This window comes from Staurois parvus, unplaced genomic scaffold (genome assembly GCF_062004578.1).
Source record: "Staurois parvus isolate SC_StPar_1 unplaced genomic scaffold, SC_StPar_1.0 ptg000050l, whole genome shotgun sequence".
NCBI lineage: Eukaryota > Metazoa > Chordata > Amphibia > Anura > Ranidae > Staurois > Staurois parvus.
In genome coordinates, this window is record NW_028317846.1 from 1 (window position 1) to 18,043 (window position 18,043).

Consider the following 18,043-nt stretch of genomic DNA (forward strand, 5'->3'; position numbering starts at 1 on the left):
GTATGCTTAGGATCATGAGCAGTTCCTTTCCTTCTCCATACTCTTCTCTTCCCATCACTCTGGTACAAGTTGATCTTGGTCTCATCTGTCCATAGGATGTTGTTCCAGAACTGTGAAGGCTTTTTTAGATGTCGTTTGGCAAACTCTAATCTGGCCTTCCTGTTTTTGAGGCTCACTAATGGTTTACATCTTGTGGTGAACCCTCTGTATTCACTCTGGTGAAGTCTTCTCTTGATTGTTGACTTTGACCCACATACACCTACCTCCTGGAGAGTGTTCTTGATCTGGCCAACTGTTGTGAAGGGTGTTTTCTTCACCAGGGAAAGAATTCTTTGGTCATCCACCACAGTTGTTTTCCGTGGTCGTCCGGGTTTTTTGGTGTTGCTGAGCTCACCGGTGCGTTCCTTCTTTTTAAGAATGTTCCAAACAGTTGTTTTGGCCACGCCTAATGTTTTTGCTATCTCTCTGATGGGTTTGTTTTGTTTTTTCAGCCTAATGATGGCTTGCTTCACTGATAGTGACAGCTCTTTGGATCTCATCTTGAGAGTTGACAGCAACAGATTCCAAATGCAAATAGCACACATGAAATGAACTCTGGATTTTTATCTGCTCATTGTAATTGGGATAATGAGGGAATAACACACACCTGGCCATGGAACAGCTGAGAAGCCAATTGTCCCATTACTTTTGGTCCCATAACAAGTGGGAGGCACATATGTAAACTGTTGTAATTCCTACATCGTTCACCTGATTTGGATGTAAATACCCTCAAATTAAAGCTGACAGTCTGCAGTTAAAGCACATCTTGTTCGTTTCATTTCAAATCCATTGTGGTGGTGTATAGAGCCAAAAATGTTAGAAATGTGTCAATGTCCCAATATTTATGGACCTGACTGTATATAAAAAAGCAAGACAATTCTTGGTCCAAGACCAGACCTTAAAAGTTCAGATCTTCAAAGAGATGTGTGGGATTGCTTTTTTTTCTCTCTAAATCATACTTACGTAGGTGGATGCAGCATCGGCCCCCCCCATCGACTCTAAGTGTGAGAATTCAGCGATCACATGACCTCTGAGCAGAGAGCAGTGACTGGGCAGGCACGGGTCACAGGAGTGCAGAACGAACTGCAGTCCTGTGATCCAAAGGAGAAGTACAGCCAAAAGAACTTTGACTGTACTTCTTTTTTATTTGCATGGCTTTGATTTAGCTCGTGTCTATTAAGCTTTCTTTTTTGATCTTCTGGAGTTTATCAGTTAACCCCATTATTGTACTTTTTAAGTTAAAGTATAGGTAAAGGCAAAACATTTTTTTCAGTTTTGGATAGTATGGAGATGGATTAGAACACCCTGACAGTTTTTATTGTTCCAACTGACCCTGTTGGGGGATTCACCCTCTCTGTCTGTTCTGTTTACCATTATCATCAGTGGCCTCCAAACTGTGGCCCGGGGGCCAGATGCTGCCCTTTGCTTGCTTTTATCTGGCGCTTGGAGCACTATGTCATCCACTGACACCAACAATGGGGCATAATTCCCCTCAACTGACACCAATGAAGGGGTGCAATTCCTCCAAATGAAGCCAGTGATGGGGCACAATTCCTCCCAATGACACCAATGATGGGGCACGATTCCTCAGTGACACAAGGATGGAGCACAGCTCCTCTCATTACCAAAAATGGAACATTGTTTGCTCCCGCTGATGCCAGGACATTTTCTACTCCCAATGTCCACAGTCTGGCCCACCTTAAGATCTTAAGGACAGTAAACTGGCCCTTTGTATATAAAGTTTGGAGACCCCTGATCTAAAGAAGTAAAACATTTTGGGTTGTCCCCAGAATAGTAATAATGGGGAAATCTTCCAATTGGGACTATAGTTCTGGTGACCTGGAGGGCCCAATGGATTATCTTATTTTCCAGGACTTTCCTCTAACTTCCTGTTTTGGGCTATAGGACAGGAAGGGAAGGTACATCTCCCCATTGGGACACAGATGGCAAAAAACTGACGGGTTATAACCCTGCCCCACTCTATCCAAAATAGGGAAAAAAGAGTTTTGCATATGTTCCTACTTTAACCACTTGCCCTTCAGAGGATTTACCCCCTTCTTGACCAGGCCATTTATTGCGATACGGCCCTACGTTACTTTAACTGACAATTGTGCGGTCATGCAACGCTGCACCCAAATAAAATTTACGTCTTTTTTTTCTCTCAAAAATAAAGCTTTCTTTCAATAGTTTTTGATTGCCTGTGCGTTTTAAAAAAAACGACAATTTTGAAAAAAATATATATTTTTGATTTTTTGCTATTAAACATGTCCAGTAAAAAAATTGTCTTTGCTAAACCCCCCCCAAATACATTTAAATTAATTGGTTTATGTGAAAGTTATAGCGTCTACAAATGGCAGTATAGATACTGAATTTTTACTTTTTTTAATATTAGTAATGGTGGTGATCAGCGACTTATTGCGGGACTGCGGCGGGCATTCTGACACTGGGCGGGAAACTGACTTGGTGTCACTGACATCCCAATGACACTAATACGGTGATAGGTGCTAATAAAACACACTGACACTGTACTAATGACACTGAGCAGGAAGGGGTTAACTGTGCTGTTTTATTGTATGTACTGTGTGTGTTTTACTAGGGAAACATGCTGCTTTGTATTTCTTTGCTATGCAGAGCAATTCAAAGCAGCATGTTGGTGCAGACAGGGAAGAGATCTGTGGTGTTTACACACAGACATCTCCCCTGTCACTTTTCCTTGGCGATTACCATGTACCGGCGGGGAATCTCCGTCTGGGACCCGATGATTGACAGCTGTAGATTTTGCAAAGCCCTGCTGCCCTGTAGCAGTAGTTCTACTATAGGGCGGCGGGGAACCGGTTAAAGTGGTTATAAAGCCTAACCAGGTTTACCTTATTGCATTCTTTGCATTAAGGTAAAACATGTCTAGGCATCCGTATCTACCTCTCCCCCCTTATACTTGAGCCCTCATTCGATCCAGCACTGTGCATTTCTGCAGCTCTTCTCTCCCCCCAGTTCCGGGTCTTACATGCTTTGCTGTGGTACCGGCACTCCCACTATTGTCAATCAGAGCCAGTGACGAGGATGAGGGGGGCAGGGCAAGATTGCAGGTGTAATGCAGGACTCCTGCAGACTGTCAGTGTAAGCTGTACATCTTACAGGCAGACCGTTTCACACTGACAGGCTAAATTGATGAACTACCAGAGCGCTCAACAGTGCCGTGTTGGTTCATTGAGAACTACAAGCCGACATCCGCAAAGGATGTCAGTACTTGCAGTTGATTAATTCACAGAACTCTGTGAATGAATGATGTGGCCATGCGAGGCTCCACCCACATGGCCACGCTCTTTTAAAAATGACATAGCTGGTACAGGGAACTTCTCCTCGTACTGCTATCACACACTAAGCTGCTGCAGGAGCCGGAACATTGTTATGTGTTCCACCCTAAAAATGATAATACCTCAAAGGTCTAAAATGCAAAATTTTAGGGCAAACAAATGCAATAAATTGCCCAAATTTCTGGTAAAATATAAAAGACGAGGTTGCACCGAGTAAATAAATACCCAACATGTCAAACCATAAATTTGTGTGCGCCAGTGAAATGGCGACAAACGTCAGTATCATTGATCGCCATTGTACATGCTATGCGTACAATGTGTATACATGCTATGTGTACAATACCCATGAAAGTGAAGTTACCCTTTAAGTGCAAAAGGTATTTTCATGTACAGCATCATTTTTTGTACTGAGGTCTGGTTTGATATTTCTCATATCAATAGCTGTGCCGTACACTTTTTACGCAGGTTGAATGCTCACCAAAATGATATACTCTAATGAACATGTTTCTTTAATCAGGTGCATATGATAACCCAGGTAAATGCAGAAGGAAGGTCGAATAGAGAAAGAAAAGGAAGAGAAGAGAGAGAAAGCTAGAAGAAGAATATCAGGACATGCGGGTAATCTAGAGTTTTGTTCCGTGTCCATCTCCCCTGCCCTTTGTTGGAACTTCACTGATTGTCTGTCTGCTGAAATATAACTTATCCAAGGGTCCCATGATCTTTTGAATAAATGTAATTTATTTTTCAATGCGGCTGATAGCTTTTTATGCACCATTTGCCATGACATTTTAGCGTTCACTAATGAAAAGAGGATGGACAAAAGACATCCAGGACCTGGTGACTGCTATTCTGGCCGCTAGGAATGTAAACAAGACCAATATTTTGGAATGCTTTGGTGCCTCCTCTATTGGTTGGTTAAGTAGGGCCTGTAATGGGGACTTCTTAAAATTGACAAGGATCAAAGAAAACAAAATTGTATACACAAATCCCAAACCTTTGACCTTTGGGCATGTCCTCCAAAATGTGGTGTTCTGCGTCCCTTTACCCACATTAGGGGAGGTGCAGAGGGAAGGGCAGAGCTACTTTTTTTTTTTTTTTGTAGTGTTGGGTGCATTATCATGGGTCAGCCTGTGTTTCCTGCTGTTCCTGGAAATTTCTGGAACTTGAAGTGGATGGGGGTAAAAGCCCCTTTTTCCACAGCCTTTCCAGAAAGCTAAATGGGCCCTAAGGCAGCCCTAACACAGAAAAAACCATCCCTGTTGCTTTTTTAGGGGAGCACCACATGCAACACACGGTAATTCAAAATACTGTAAATGGTTTCCCACACAATAATGCATGCCTAGTGCGATACCACTAATTATTCTTCCCTCTAGCTCAAGGCCACTTTCACCGCAGCCCCCAACTTCTGGTCACAGAGCTTGCACTGCTTAGGTTGCTTTCACACTGATTTCTTTTCCTTCCATTTTTGCATTAAAAAAAAACAAACTGCATGACCAATAAATCCTATGGAACTCTTCACAGTGGTCAGTTGGGGGTCCTTTGCATTGTTAAAAGTCATGCTTGCTGCATTTTTGGTGCATGTGTGGTGTGGTAAGAAAAATGCATCAAACAACCCCCCCCCCCAACTTAACTGGCAATTGCGCTGTCATGCAACGCTGAACCCAAACAAAATTTACATCCTTTTTTCCCCCAACAAGTAGAGCTTTCTTTTGATGGTATTTGATCGCTTCTGCTTTTTTTATTTTGCGCGCTATAAACAAAAAAAGACTAACAATTTTGGGAAAAAAATATTTTTAACATTTTGCTATTAAACATTTCCGGTAAAGAATGTAAAATATCAAATTTTGTCATAATTTAGGCCAAAATGTATTCTGCTACATAAATATATATAACGTGCGGCGCTAAACAGTTCAACCAATACTGAAAGCTCATTATATAAAATATGCCAAGATCAGGGGCGGACTGAGAACTCATGGGGCCTCGGGCAATAGGGGATCATGGGGCCCCTGTGTCCTTGCCCAAACTCAAAAAAGACTATGAAAAGGTACTAGGGGCATCTCATGGGGCCCCCTACTGACCCCGGGCTCTCGGGCAGTGCCCGAGTTTCCAAATGGTCAGTCCGCCCCTGGCCAAGATTAATAAAACCATAAAAATCATCATAAGAATAAAGTGACTTGTGACAAAGTGCCAAAAATTCCGATGTATTCAGTGACTTTGGTGATCTCATATAGTCCGTCACAGCAGCCCTGCACTCTCCGACTGGTAGGAAGGAAGAATTGATCGTGGCTGTCGGGGAGGACTCTGTATCTATCGCCATCCTCATGGTGGAGGTGCAGCTATCAACAACCCACAGAGCTGTATGTAAGGGGAGACTGAGCCATATTGCCAGAAGGAGAGAGCGGTGAGGGGAATACCTGACCAGACCAGATCCATCCATACAGGAGCCTTCAGTGTATCCATAAGAGAATATTGTCTCTAAATGCGCAGATTAACTGTGCATCTGGTGAGTGCGCAGCCTTTACATAATACCAGTCATTTCACCACAGTCTGGATGGAGCACCTATTACTGGAGATAATTTGATCTCCCATACTCTTAATTGGGACAATTACTCTATATTAACACTACTGGTCACTCTAACACTGACGGACTATATGAGATTACGAAAGTCACTGAATACATATGAATGTTTGGCACTTTGTCACAAGTCACTTTATTCTTATGATGATTTTTATGGTTTTATTAATCTTGGCATATTTTATATATTGAGCATTCATTATTGGTTGAACTGTTTAGCGCCGCACCTTATATATATTTAAGTCTTGAGAGGTTATTTGGTATCCTTTTTGTGCTTTGGCTGCTTTTTTGCTTTTAGCGCTCACTTCCTCTTTTTATGATTGTATTCTGCTACATGTCTTTGTTAAACAAAATCCCAATACGTGTAAATTAATTGGTTTACGTAATTTTTTTTTACTAGTACTGGCAGCGATCAGCGACTTATAGCGGGACTGCGGAGGGCATTCTGACACTGAGACCCCCAGTGACACCAATACAGTGATCAGTGCTAACACAAAAGCACTGACACTGTACTATTGGCACTGGTAGGCAGGAAGGGGTTAACGTGGGGCAATCAAAGGGCTAACTGTGTGCTGTTTTACTGTGTGGGCTGTGTGTGTTTCATTGTAAGCACACTGCTTTGTATGGCTTTGCAATGCAGAGCCATACAAAGCAGTGTGCAGCAGCTGACAGGGGACAGAACTGTGTTTATACACAGGTCTCTCCACTGTCGGAGATACTCAGTGATCACTGGATACCGGCGAGAACTGCCTGGCCCGGACCCAGCGATTGATAGCCGAGGCCATGAATGGCTGCGTGGGTAGGGCGCACGTGCGTCTCCTACCCGGAACTGCAATATCATGTATATATACGTGATTTTGCACACCTGTGCCGCCCTGTAGCAATATATTTGCTTAAGAATATATTGACACCCACAGCAGCTCTCAAAGGCGTTGCGTTTTGAACGCGAAGAACTCTCCTTTCCCCCAACACATTCTGGTATAAACCAGCCCGGAGGGTAATTTTTCAATTTTAGAAGTGCACCTTTTCCAGACTTTATGGCTTCACACACACGGCTGCCACAGGAGGTAAAAACAGGTGGCTGAGCTGCCACATGCGACCCATTCAGGTAAACGGGCCCATGCCACAACTCAATCACTTCCATTTGACTGGCAATAAAGGGGGGTTTAGTTGCTGGCAATATCACCTGCTGAATGTCTGGCAGCCACTACTCTACCACCCTCTGAAAAGCAAGTCACCTCACAACGCTTTGCAAAGGCATGGGTTATTTACCAGTAAAATCCGCCTAATGTGACTCATTCAAGTGAATAGGTCCAAGCTGCAACCGTGTGCAATGTACACGGTTGCAGCGTGGTGGTGCAGACTTTTTAGGAGTTAAAACAGGCCATGAGGATGCCTGCCCCTGTCGCCTGTAAAATATACTCTGAAAAGCGATCCACCACTCTTCAGAGTGCTACAAGCCCTTAAGTAAAGAACAGTTGTAATTTTCGTTTTATCAGTGCTGTCATTAGGAAGGTTTCCCTTCACTTCCTGTCCTGTAGACTCAGCAGGAAGTGAAAGGATAGCTTTCACTTCTGCCCTCTGAAAAGTAATTCACTGTGCAAGGCTTTTCAAAGGGGCAACAAGAGCTTCTATTTTTCACCTCATTTATGTATACAGAATAGAGATATATGTCTATTAATGACATCCCGTGTAATAACCGAAACTGGAAATACCACAATGTGTAAAGTGTGGCTTAGGTGTTAGAAAATAGTTTTCCTCATGTAGTTGTATTTTATTGTATATACTATTATTTGACTAGATAATGTGTGTAATAGTTACCTTTTAGTTTCGGATTAATTTCTAAGTAAGTGACAATGTACCTCTAAATAGTAAGTTACTTTACCTGAAGGTATGTTAGGGTTTGTTAAAATATCTGGAAAGTGACATAAATAGCATGTAATGTTAATACTAAATTACTGAACAAAGAATTGAGCTCGGCCCATTACAGTGAATGTAGCTCCTTAAAAAAGAGGACTTTTTGAACGGTGGTATAAACAGCACAATATATGGAGAATGTTGTATAGAACATTGAATAATGGCGGCAAAGTCTACATTAGAGTCAAAGTATGCCTCAATTTCTTTTTCTCTTTCCGTTTTCTTGTTTCTCCCTTCTTTTTATTAGAGAAAACAGAATAGCTGGATATCGTGTGATATGTATAAATGGGGTTGTGTAAAGTAAAAAGTAACCAGTAATGTGTTGCTCTCAGGTGGAGATTTACAAACTGGTATTAGAGAGGGCAATATATAGGAGTCAATGCAGTTATAATAGACTTCTTAGGTGACGGATATGTACAGTATAAATTATTATTGTTATTAGATGTTTTAGCTGTTTTCTGATTGTAGTATTTATAGTAGTTGATGCTTTGAAATAAATATGAATATAAAGTATACCAGTATAATAATTTTTTTTTTCTCAAAACATCAACTACTATAACTTCTACAAGCAGAAAACAGCGAAAATATGTATTATTATTATTAAAAAAAAAAATCCCAATAAGTGTATATTGATTGCTTTGTGTGAAAGTTATAGTGTCTACAAACTATGGTATAGATACTGTAATTTATGCAATTTTTTGCTATACAGCGCTGCACTAGTTTAACTGACAATTGCGTGGTTATGCAAAGCTGTGCCCAAACAAAATGTATGTCCTTTCTTTCACACGAATAGAGCTTTCTTTCAGTGGTATTTGATCACCTGTGCGCTTTTTATTTTTTGCGCTATAAAAAATAAAACGTGAAAAAAAACCACAGTATTTTCTCTTTTCTGTCAAAAAATATCCAAAAAACTAAAATTTCATCATAAATTTGGGCCAAAATATATTCTGCTACATGTTTTTGGTAAAAAAAAAATCCCAATAAGTGTATATTGATTGCTTTGTGTGAAAGTTATAGCATCTACAAACTATGGTATAGATAATTTGAAATTTACACAGTTTTTACTTTCTGACTGCCTATCACATTTCTTGAGGTGCTAAAATACCAGGATAGTCCAACACCCCCAAATGACCCCTTTTCGGAAATTAGACACCCTAAGCTATCTGCTGAGAGGCATATGAGTCAATGGAAATTTTTTTTTTCCACAAGTTTTTGTGACAAAAACAGTTTTTTTTTTATACAAAGTTGTCTCTTAAATGATATATTGCTCACAAAAGCCATGGGTATATGTTGAATTACACCCCAAAATACATTCTGCTACTTCTACTGAGTATGGGGATTCCACATGTGTGAGACTTTTTGGGAACCTAGCCACATACAGGAGCCTGAAATCCAATGACCACTTTGAAAGCCTGAAGGTGTGTAACTTCTTCATTTCACTTCCTCACTACCTATCACAGTTTTGGAGGCCCTGAAATGCCAGGATAGCACCAACCCCCCCCCAAATGACCCCTTTTTGGAAAGTAGACACTCCAAGAATTTAAAAAGAGGCATGGTGAGTATTTTGCAGATCTAATTTTTTCTCACAAGGTTTTGAAATATAAAAAAAGAAAAGAAAAAATATGTTTTTGTTTTCTTTCTTTATTTTCCAAAAACTTGTGGCAACAAACGAGATCTGCAAAATGATTCACCATGTTTCTTATCAAATTCTTTGGGGTGTCTACTTTGCAAAAATGAGTCATTTGGGGGGTTTGGTTCTATTCTGGCATTTCAGGGCCTCCAACACTGTGATAAGTAGTCAGGAAGTGTAATGAGGAAATGAAGCCCTTTAAAAGCCTGAAGGTGCTTATTGGATTTTGGGGTCCTGTACTTGACTAGACTACCAACAAATATCTCACATGTGGTACCCCCATGCTCGGGACAAGTAGCAGAATGTATTTTGGGGAGTAATTCCACATATACCTATGGCATGTGTGAGCAATAAATTATTAAAATGACAATTATGTGTAATAAAATGTATTTATTTTTTTGTCATTTTCCAAAAACTTGTGGCAAAAAAATAAATTCTTCTATTGATTCAACATGCCTCTCAGCAAATAGTTTGGGGTGTTTACTTAACAAAAAGGGGTCATTTTGGGGGGTGGGGGCATTTTATGCCCAGCATTTGAAGTTTATGCCACACATCACTCACTCTTCTAACCACCTGAAGACCAAGCCTTTTCTGCCACTTTTTGTTCACCTGAAAAAAATCAGTATTTTTGCTATGAAATTAATTTGAACTCCCAAACATTATATATTTTTCAAAAGCAGACAACCTAGTGAATAAAATGGTGGGTGCTTCAATTTTTTATCTCACATAATACTCACACAGCGAATTTTCAAACGCAATTTTATTTTAAATAATACACTTTTTTTAATTTTAATGCGCAAAAACAAAATATATTGGCCAATTATTTGGTAAGATATAAAAGATGATGCTATGCTGAGTAAATAGATACCAAACATGACGTGTTTTAAAACTGCGCATGCCCCGCACAGTGGCGACAAACTGCATACATTTTTAATATCTATAGACAGCGCTTTAAAAGCCTTTACAAGCTCCCATTTTAGATTTACAGAGGAGGTCTAGTGCTAGAATTACTGCCATTGATCCGACGTTTGTGGCGATACCTCACATGCATGGTGCAGCCGCTGTTTCCATACTGGCACAAGGTCAACGCTCACGAACGCAGGTGTGCGCGTGTGAGGGGGGGCAAGGGTATTTTTTTTTTGTTATTTTGATTTATTTAATTATTTTTACACTGTCCCTTTCATTTTTTTTTTTTTTTTTTGATCACTTTGAATACTATCACAGGGAATTCAAATATCCCCTATAACTTCAATGGGCATTGTCATATATTCTTTTTTGGGAAATCTGGGGGCACGGGACTGCCCGAAAAGGCCGTGGAATGCAGCGAGGGAGGGGGCATTTTCTCCCGCTGCTTGTAAAAGCAATCCTGCAGCTAATTAGCCACTAGGATTGCTTTTACATGAAAGCCGATCGCCAGCTGACAAAAACGATACCAGGATGATGCCTGCAGCTGCATGCATCACCCTGGTATAACCATTCAAAATCCAGTGATGTACCAGTACGTTGCTGGTCCTTGTTGGGTGTATATGCTATGTTCTTTTTTTTTTTTTGTTATGCAGCCTGTGGGCTGAATAGAAAAAAAGAGAAGAAATCTCTGCCAGAAAAAGTGTGTGGTATGCCCACCATTAGAATACCTCCCTGCATCCACCCACTTCTAATGGTGGGCACACATGAAATGTGCCAACAAAGATTATAAAATATATATGCCGAAGCATAGGGGCCATCCACCCACTGGCCACCCCAGGCCCCCATGCTTCGGCATATATGCTCTTTTTTGAACTGCGGATGAAAAAGCTCATCCGACAGCACTGCACACACCTACTTATGTATATTCTCAGAGCAAGACCCTGTTGCTGTCAGAATAAACAAGTCGGTGCTGCAGTTTGACATTCCTGCAAAGAAAACAGCAATGGTTAACAATAAAACAGTAACTCAATAAAACAACTTTTTAATTGAAATATCTCTGCAAGAAAAAGTGTGTGGTGGTATGCCCACCATTAGAATACCTCCCTGCATCCACCCACTTCTAATGGTGGGCACACATGAAATGTGCCAACAAATATTATAAAAGATATATGCCGAAGCATAGGGGCCATCCACCCACTGGCCACCCCAGGCCCCCAGGCTTCGGCATATATGTTCTTTTTTTAAACTGCGGATGAAAAATCTCATCCAACAGCGCTGCCCACACTGATTTATGTATATTCTGAGAGTAAGTTCCTGTTGCTGTCAGAATAAACAGGTCAGTGCTGCAGCTGAAAGCATTCCTGCAAAGAAAACAGTAATGGTTAACAATAAAACAGTAAAAGTAGAACAATAACAAATGTGACCACAAAAAAAAACTATTTTTCCGGAAGGATACTAGGGGCTCTACGGGCCTGTGTGCGAATTCTTGGTGGCCGCGGGACACTACTTGTGCTCGCCACCGCACCAGCTTGTACTGCGGTTATGGGACTCGACACGTCACCAAGTAATACTGCAGTGCGGGTATGTATAAGCCCAGGACGTACTAGGCCGCTGGTGCTCGCCAGTTCACCAAAAGGTAGCGCAGCACTAGTACTGGCACTCTGAGGCGGATTCTGTCAGTGAATCTTCCCATTCGCTCTCACCTGACATGCTCAGAATCCTGTAGGCCTTTTCACTAGTGTACCTTTGGTTGGACATTTTGGCCACTAAATTTATAGGTACCTAGAGCGCCTGGCTGTCAGAGACTGCTTGAACCGCTACAAAAAATTTACCAACAAGTGCTAACAGAGATCAGGCCTGATTCTGTGAACACTGCGGTTTTGTGTGTAATGTATCAAGTGACAGTTGTCTAATGACACTGCACTTGCTGGTGGAGAAGGGGAGCAGAGAGGCTAAACGCAGGTCCTGGCAGGTGTCGGGGCTGATCCCTCTAACGCTGCGTTTTTGGGGATGCTATTCTAATGTGAACGCTGGTATAGCGCTGATCTGATCAAAGATATTGATCCGTTCAGACACTATACTAGCAATGGAGGTTTAGTGTGCAATTGAGCGTGTTCCTGGCAATCAAGGGGTTAAATGTTATTACTGGTGTACTATCGGGCAATCTGACGCTATCTGGGAGGGGTGATAACTGACGATAACACTATCGTAAGTCGCCAGTGACACTAACACAGTGATCAGCAAAAAAATCTGTACACTGTAAATAATGACATTGGTGACTGGGCAGTGAAGGGGTTAACTGGGGAGGAAATCAATGGGTTAAATGTGACCTAGGTGTTTTCTAAGTGTTAGTGTAGCGCTTTGTACTCACGTTTTGTATGTCTTCTCTCTCTGGGACGGAATGTGCCCAGGCAGAGAAGATTGACATCATATCTTGTCCTGTGTAACTGTCAACACAGGACAGGATAGGACAGGGACCGATCATTCAACTTCAGCCGGACATCACTGGCCAAGATCGAATGATCCCGCGGGGATCGAATTATGACACCCGCGGGTCGGCGGGCGCGTGCGCGCGCCCCCTGTTCTCGAAAACATTGGAAGCGCGAATCACGTGTATATATACGTGATTGTGCACAGTAGTGCCACCCTGCCGCAGTAAATGTACTGTGGCTGGTCGGCAACCGGTTGTTAATAATAATAATCATAATAATAGTAATAAAAACAATACCAGTGTAGTTTTTTTTTTAACAATAGTAATAATAATCATAATAATATAAACACTACCAGTATAATTGTATAATTTTTTTTTCCAAAGAATCAGCTACTATAACTACTACAATCCTAAAAAAAAGCTAAAAATATATAGTAATATTATTAATAATAATAGTATAAACAATACCAGTGCAATCTCTTTTTTTTTTCAACAGGGCCTGATCTAGCCTGTCTGATGTGGGGGCGCAGTAAAAAACATGAGGGGGGCAGAAGATGCGAGTTTGACAGGGCAGTGTATGGAAGTCAGTAGGGCAGCGTACAGAGGGGCCAGCAGGGCAGAGAGATAGGGACAGCAGTTTTTAGGGCGGAGTACAGAGGCCATTAGTTTGTAGGGCAGTTTACAGCGGGTCATCAAGGCAGTGTACAAGGGTTAGCAGGGCAGTGTAAAAGGGGTTAGCAGGACAGAGGATGATAGGTCAGCAGGGGAGTGTACAAGACTCAGTAGGGCAGTGTACAGGCGGTCAGTAGGGGACAAAATAAGGGTCAGCAGGGCAGAGGATGGGAGATCAGCATGGGAGCATACAAGAGTCAGTGGGGCAGTATAGAGAGGTTCAGTAAGGCACAGGATAGGGGTCAGCAGGCAGAGGATGGGAGGTCAGCAGGGGTTATCAGGGCAAAGGTAGGGCAGGATAAAGGTGTCAGCAGGACAGATGACAGTGGTCAGAAGGGCAGTGTACAGGGGTCAGCAGGGCAGGGTACAGAGGGTCAGCAGGATGGTGGACAGAGGGTCAGCAGGGTAGAGGACAAGGGGCCAGAAGAGGAGAGGACAGGGTCAGTACTGCAACATAGCAGCCAGTTATACACTGTACATCGAGGCTGTGTCTGTAAGGGAATTCGATTTCAGCAATGTGTTGAGCGGGGAAGAGGAGATCTATTGACTGCCCTGCGTGTGGTGCCAGGACAAGGTTGTCTAGCTCCCAGGGCGAAGATGACAAACTAAGCCGCCCCCCCCCCCCCCCCCCCCATGTGTGAGCATCATGTCTCAGCATAAATTCCCACCCCCCCACCCAAATAAAAGAGGACGAATCAGCATGCTCACCCCACGAATAGAGCTTTCTTTCAGTGGTATTTGATCACCTGTGCGCTTTTTATTTTTTGCGCTATAAAAAATAAAACGCAAAAAAAACCCAGTATTTTCTCTTTTCTGTCAAAAAATATCCAAAAAACTAAAATTTCATCATAAATTTGGGCCAAAATATATTCTGCTACATGTTTTTGGTAAAACAAATCCCAATAAGTGTATATTGATTGCTTTGTGTGAAAGTTATAGCATCTACAAACTATGGTATAGATAATTTGAAATTTACACAGTTTTTACTTTCTGACTGCCTATCACATTTCTTGAGGTGCTAAAATACCAGGATAGTCCAACACCCCCAAATGACCCCTTTTCAGAAATTAGACACCCTAAGCTATCTGCTGAGAGGCATATGAGTCAATGGAAATTTTTTTTTCCACAAGTTTTTGTGACAAAAACAGTTTTTTTTTATACAAAGTTGTCTCTTAAATGATATATTGCTCACAAAAGCCATGGGTATATGTTGAATTACACCCCAAAATACATTCTGCTACTTCTACTGAGTATGGGGATTCCACATGTGTGAGACTTTTTGGGAGCCTAGTCACATACAGGAGCCTGAAATCCAATGACCACTTTGAAAGCCTGAAGGTGTGTAACTTCTTCATTTCACTTCCTCACTACCTATCACAGTTTTGGAGGCCTTGAAATGCCAGGATAGCACCAACCCCCCCCCCCAATGACCCCTTTTTGGAAAGTAGACACTCCAAGAATTTAAAAAGAGGCATGGTGAGTATTTTGCAGATCTAATTTTTTCTCACAAGGTTTTGAAATATAAAAAAAGAAAAGAAAAAATATGTTTTTGTTTTCTTTCTTTATTTTCCAAAAACTTGTGGCAACAAACGAGATCTGCAAAATGATTCACCATGTTTCTTATCAAATTCTTTGGGGTGTCTACTTTGCAAAAATGAGTCATTTGGGGGGTTTGGTTCTATTCTGGCATTTCAGGGCCTCCAACACTGTGATAAGTAGTCAGGAAGTGTAATGAGGAAATGAAGCCCTTTAAAAGCCTGAAGGTGCTTATTGGATTTTGGGGTCCTGTACTTGACTAGACTACCAACAAATATCTCACATGTGGTACCCCCATGCTCGGGACAAGTAGCAGAATGTATTTTGGGGAGTAATTCCACATATACCTATGGCATGTGTGAGCAATAAATTATTAAAATGACAATTATGTGTAATAAAATGTATTTATTTTTTTGTCATTTTCCAAAAACTTGTGGTAAAAAAATAAATTCTTCTATTGATTCAACATGCCTCTCAGCAAATAGTTTGGGGTGTCTACTTAACAAAAAGGGGTCATTTTGGGGGGTGGGGGCATTTTATGCCCAGCATTTGAAGTTTATGCCACACATCACTCACTCTTCTAATCACCTGAAGACCAAACCTTTTCTGCCACTTTTTGTTCACCTGAAAAAAATCAGTATTTTTGCTATGAAATTAACTTGAACTCCCAAACATTATATATTTTTCAAAAGCAGACAACCTAGTGAATAAAATGGTGGGTGCTTCAATTTTTTATCTCACATAATACTCACACAGCGAATTTTCAAACGCAATTTTATTTTAAATAATACACTTTTTTTTCATTTTAATGCGCAAAAACAAAATATATTGGCCAATTATTTGGTAAGATATAAAAGATGATGCTATGCTGAGTAAATAGATACCAAACATGACGTGTTTTAAAACTGCGCATGCCCCGCACAGTGGCAACAAACTGCATACATTTTTAATATCTATAGACAGCGCTTTAAAAGCCTTTACAAGCTCCCATTTTAGATTTACAGAGGAGGTCTAGTGCTAGAATTACTGCCCTTGATCCGACGTTTGTGGCGATACCTCACATGCATGGTGCAGCCGCTGTTTCCATACTGGCACAAGGTCATGCTCACGAACGCAGGTGTGCGCGTGTGTGGGGGGGGCAAGGGTATTTTTTTTTTTAGTTATTTTGATTTATTTAATTATTTTTACACTGTCCCTTTCATTTTTTTTTTTTTTGAACACTTTGAATACTATCACAGGGAATTCAAATATCCCCTATAACTTCAATGGGCATTGTCATATATTCTTTTTTGGGAAATCTGGGGTCTATCAGACTCTAGATATCTCTTCTGCCCTTACATTATGTAATCTCACCAAGATCGGTGTGATCAGATGCTTTCCCAATTTACAAATGGCGCTGTTTGTATCCTGCGCAACTGAAGTGATGAAATGCTCGTTTGCTTCTGATTTCTTAGACTATAGAGATGATTGGCACCTTTCTGGTCTCCAATCAGCTCCATGGTCAGCTGGGAGAAACAACGGCTGCATTCTCAGATTCCCCTGATGGCACGGGACTGCCCGAAAAGGCCGTGGAAGGCAGCGAGGGAGGGGGCATTTTCTCCCGCTGCTTGTAAAAGCAATCCTGCAGCTAATTAGCCACTAGGATTGCTTTTACATGAAAGCCGATCGCCAGCTGACAAAAACGATACCAGGATGATGCCTGCAGCTGCATGCATCACCCTGGTATAACCATTCAAAATCCAGTGATGTACCAGTACGTTGCTGGTCCTTGTTGGGTGTATATGCTATGTTCTTTTTTTTTTTTTTGTTATGCAGCCTGTGGGCTGAATAGAAAAAAAGAGAAGAAATCTCTGCCAGAAAAAGTGTGTGGTATGCCCACCATTAGAATACCTCCCTGCATCCACCCACTTCTAATGGTGGGCACACATGAAATGTGCCAACAAAGATTATAAAATATATATGCCGAAGCATAGGGGCCATCCACCCACTGGCCACCCCAGGCCCCCTTGCTTCGGCATATATGCTCTTTTTTGAACTGCGGATGAAAAAGCTCATCCGACAGCACTGCACACACCTACTTATGTATATTCTCAAAGCAAGACCCTGTTGCTGTCAGAATAAACAAGTCGGTGCTGCAGTTTGACATTCCTGCAAAGAAAACAGCAATGGTTAACAATAAAACAGTAACTCAATAAAACAACTTTTTAATTGAAATATCTCTGCAAGAAAAAGTGTGTGGTGGTATGCCCACCATTAGAATACCTCCCTGCATCCACCCACTTCTAATGGTGGGCACACATGAAATGTGCCAACAAATATTATAAAAGATATATGCCGAAGCATAGGGGCCATCCACCCACTGGCCACCCCAGGCCCCCATGCTTCGGCATATATGTTCTTTTTTTAAACTGCGGATGAAAAATCTCATCCAACAGCGCTGCCCACACTGATTTATGTATATTCTGAGAGCAAGTTCCTGTTGCTGTCAGAATAAACAGGTCAGTGCTGCAGCTGAAAGCATTCCTGCAAAGAAAACAGTAATGGTTAACAATAAAACAGTAAAAGTAGAACAATAACAAATGTGACAACAAAAAAAAACGATTTTTCCGGAAGGATACTAGGGGCTCTACGGGCCTGTGTGCGAATTCTTGGTGGCCGCGGGACACTACTTGTGCTCGCCACCGCACCAGCTTGTACTGCGGTTATGGGACTCGACACGTCACCAAGTAATACTGCAGTGCGGGTATGTATAAGCCCAGGACGTACTAGGCCGCTGGTGCTCGCCAGTTCACCAAAAGGTAGCGCAGCACTAGTACTGGCACTCTGAGGCGGATTCTGTCAGTGAATCTTCCCCTTCGCTCTCACCTGACATGCTCAGAATCCTGTAGGCCTTTTCACTAGTGTACCTTTGGTTGGACATTTTGGCCACTAAATTTATAGGTACCTAGAGCGCCTGGCTGTCAGAGACTGCTTGAACCGCTACAAAAAATTTACCAACAAGTGCTAACAGAGATCAGGCCTGA

At 41.7% G+C, this 18,043-nt stretch overlaps 1 long non-coding RNA gene across 2 annotated transcripts in view; it reads left to right on the forward strand.

The window, feature by feature from the left end:
* The first annotated feature begins 3,831 nt into the window (after positions 1–3,831).
* Positions 3,832–18,043, forward strand: part of LOC149470213 (uncharacterized) — a 179,264-nt gene continuing 165,052 nt past the window's right edge. For both annotated transcript variants that reach the window (XR_016309473.1, XR_016309471.1), the window contains exon 1: positions 3,832–3,971. This is a non-coding gene — a long non-coding RNA (uncharacterized LOC149470213). The remainder of the gene's footprint in view (positions 3,972–18,043) is intronic.